The 3,797-nt window shown below is 45.5% G+C and overlaps 1 long non-coding RNA gene across 1 annotated transcript; it reads left to right on the plus strand.

Moving 5' to 3' along the window:
- The first annotated feature begins 340 nt into the window (after window positions 1–340).
- On the plus strand, window positions 341–1,081 carry LOC119328122. Its single transcript, XR_005158844.1, has 3 exons — window positions 341–365; window positions 487–609; window positions 778–1,081. It is a non-coding gene; the product is annotated as an uncharacterized LOC119328122 (long non-coding RNA).
- Window positions 1,082–3,797: the final 2,716 nt, after the last annotated feature.

Genomic DNA, 3,797 nt, shown 5'->3' on the forward strand with positions numbered 1-3,797 from the left:
AAGAGCCCAAAGAGTAGTTAAGCAGCTGAGATACCCGCAAGGCCTCATCCCAGATACTCCAGTAACAATCACTTCGCTCTTAGAGAAGTTGATATTGAGCCCCGATAAGGCTTCAAAGCATAACAACGGGAACTTAAGGTGAGCAGGGCCGGCCCTAGGCCATGGCGAGGAGTGTGACGGCCTAGGGCCCAGCCTCAGCAGGGGCCCATACGCTGTGCACCTATATGCTATATACAATGTATATATTTCTGGAAAAATATACTAGTGCAGAAGAGCAGCAGGCCTGGCCCATTTATTAAAAAGGAAACAAGTCACGCACAAACATCAATCCCTTCTCCTTTGCTGGCTCCTTGAATTACGCCTCGGTAGTCTCCCGTTCTTCATCTTCTTTACCAAAAATTGATTGCCCCGACTTCCTAAGAGGCCAGGCCCCAATTCCTGAAGTTAATCAATAAATTTCTTTGGTTCCTTGCATTCTATAAACAGCCCCAAGGGACCCCGACGGACCTACAACGGCAGGGACGCGAGAGCAACTGCAGCATGGCCGTCCGAGCCGTGTTCATGGTGAAGGGCAGGCGGTGGAGATGTGAAGTCCAGGCACTGTTCAAGGTAAGCACCGAAGCCATTGCTCATTCATATAATTTTTGGATCCCAATTCTTTGATCCGTGTCTGTTTATTTCTGGTATATGATGAGTTGATGTAATAAACAAAATTCATGATAAGCCATTGCTGATGTTTGACCTACTTAATTCCTCCTTTTTTTGTACGAATTGCAGTCAGGTAATTCTGCAGGTTGTGGCATTGCAAGAATTTTCATTATTGGGTAGATGGAGCATATAATTTCTTCTAATTTACTCCAAAACCAAGATTTAAGAAATCAGGTTCTCTCCTTTTTTTTTGTAACAATGTTGCCAAAATAGCAATTATATGGTTGTGAGAAAAGAAAAAAGAACTAACATCTAAATCAATTAATTGAATCTCAAAACGGTGCTACATCCTTTACTAGAAGATATTTTTGCGTCTATTATAGGGGCCCATTAGATGAAGCTCGCACAAGGGCCTCTAAGATCTCAGGGCCGGCCCTGAAGGTGAGTAAGACAGTCGTCATTTAGTCAACCATGATGATCGTATCATCTGCATATTGAAGATGTGTGACGCCCTTGGGATCGTAGACTTTCTCAAAATCTAGCCTAAGATCATGAATGATTTCGTGCAGACACAAGATGTCGTCTAAGATGAATCTTCCTTTGGCAAATGCCCATTGAAAAGGGTTAAGGGCCCGATGAGCGATGGGGGAGAGGCGGTTAGCGAAACATTTTGGAATGAAACTCCGCAAAATTGTTGATAAGGACGATAGGTCTAAATTGTGAAATAAGGTCGGCTCCTTTAACCTTAGGAATGAGAGTAATGGCATCATAGTTCAACCGTGAAATATCAACCGTCCCCAAACAGAAGCCTTGGATAATATTACACACAAGGGTACGCAACTACGGCCAAAATTTCCTAAAGAAGGGAATAGAAAAGCCATCGGGACCCGAGGCCGAGTTGGTGTTGGCCGAGCGGATGACCTCTAGGATCTCATCCTCAGATAAAGGAGTGAGCAGGGCCTCGTTCTCCTCACTGGTAATTCTCCCAGAATCATCCCAAAAGGAGCAACCGATCAAGAAGTCCAATTCGGGTTTAGCCGAAAGGAGGCAGGAGAAAAAAATCCACCACATGAGACATAATAAGATCCTAGTCCGTAGCCCTATATAATGTCGTTGATCAACAGATTATCAATCGTGCAGCGTCTGCGCCTCCCATTAGCTATAGCGAAAAAATACGTCGTAGGGGAGTCACCATTAGCTATAGCAGAAAAATATGGCAAAAATTAACAAAAGATAAATATATTCCTCTTGTGTTCTTTTAGGAAAAGAAAATTTGTCATTCTTTTAGGTTCCTAAATACAGTGTCCCATGCATCATCTCTTTGTTCAAATAGAACCATCTTGTTGCCCACGCATTTGCACCCAGTATGAAGACACCTGCTGCCGCGGCTCTCGGCAGAAAAGAGGCCATCCACGAAGCCTGTTTCGTGATGCTCTGTCAATGGGGCACAGGGTCACACAGCGGCCGGTGTCGAGCACCCGGAGGCGTGGGCATTCGTGGGCGAGAGCGACCAACGAGCCTTCCTGGATCAGGCCATGCGACAGCACGAGCTCCTCGAGCAGCGGGAGCTTCTTGGCCACCACGGAGATGAGCCTCTCGCTGCTAATGTCGTGCAGTCGCGTCACGTGGAGGCTCCGCAGTGACGGCGCGCTGCAAGTTATTGTTAGCACTTAGCATAGGTTGATCGTTTTGCAGATTCAGGAGACGAGATCGATCGATCGGCGCGTGCGTACCTGTGGACGAGGAAGGGCAGTACATCGTCGTCGACACGGCCGCGGAAGGACTCGCAGCGGCCGGCGCTGCGCTGCACGGCGGCACGCGCCATCGCCTGGCACGCCGCCGGTGAGTATGTCTTCTCGTCAGCGAGGTTGATGTGCCGCCAAAGCAGAGGCTCGCCGGCGGCCACCTGCAACCACGAGGCGCACGCGAGCCCCACGCCGATGAGGGCGGCGCCGGGACGGTGCAGGCGGATCGGTTGATGGGCTTCTGGCGCGCCTCTTCGAGCCCATGTTGTGTTCTTTCACGTCTGTTTCTCCACCCGATGGAGCCAGATTAAATAGAAGGAATTCCAAAGTAGAGTTCAAAAAAAGAGAGAAGGAATTCCAAAGTCCGCTGTCAACATTCAGTTTTATTGATAGATTCCTAAACGTACGAGAGCTCCTCGCTGGCGCCTTAATGCCGAAATCACTAATTAAAGAGTACTCATTGCAAAGAACACTCCACTTTCTCAGATCACGACAAGTGGCGTACATGCAGCGCGCCACTTGTCGCAACCTATGAGTTTTCCTTTTTTGTAGATTCGTTTATTCAAAACGCTTTATCTTTTAAACCGTGCGTCCAAATCTCAAACCGTTTTCACAATTGGATTCTTCGCGTCGAGATCTTCAAAACTAGATCCCATGTTGATAAGTTTTAAGGAACTTTTTTTTTCACGGAAAAACCGGACGAAAAAACTGAACCGGGAGCATGTTTTTTCCCTCTCCGAAAGAGGCACACCCGAACCGGGAGCATGATTGTTGTGCAATTCCAGGCTCTAATCCTTGATTACCAGGTATTGGCAATTAGTTTGCTTCTACTTCATTAGATTAAATGAGGACAACCAAACTGGCAAACTGGCCTAGGTTAGGAGGACGAAATTACGGCGGTATTACTTGACAACACATCTATACTACAGTATACATCAATTTTCGAGGCATGATTTTTCTTTGTGGGAAGCATTATAAAATCGTCATGTATGTGTTGTGCAGTGCCTTAGTTTAACCTAGGTGATGGTAATTGATTTTTATTTTGTTCACACTAATTAATCAAATTCATGTTTGAACAATGAATCATTACATTTCTTTGGTTTATAGATAGACAATAGGAAGAGATAACAATATAGTAGATTATTTACATTAGCTCATTTGTTATTCGAATATCTAGGGGCCAATTTTGATTTTCGCCCCGGGGCCCCGAATTTCTGGAGATGGCCCTGGTTACAACTATATGTTAGCAAGTAATTATATGTAAAAGACAAGTTTTTTCCATCATTACTGCTACATAGATTATATAGCACGGTTTCTCAGCTTTGATGGTCTTATGGCCTGCTACCTTCTTTTTAAAGTTGCATATACTAAACAAGAGGAATAACTTCTGTGTACATAAACATG

The sequence above is a fragment of the Triticum dicoccoides genome, chromosome 7A (assembly GCF_002162155.2).
Source record: "Triticum dicoccoides isolate Atlit2015 ecotype Zavitan chromosome 7A, WEW_v2.0, whole genome shotgun sequence".
Taxonomy (NCBI): Eukaryota; Viridiplantae; Streptophyta; class Magnoliopsida; order Poales; family Poaceae; genus Triticum; species Triticum dicoccoides.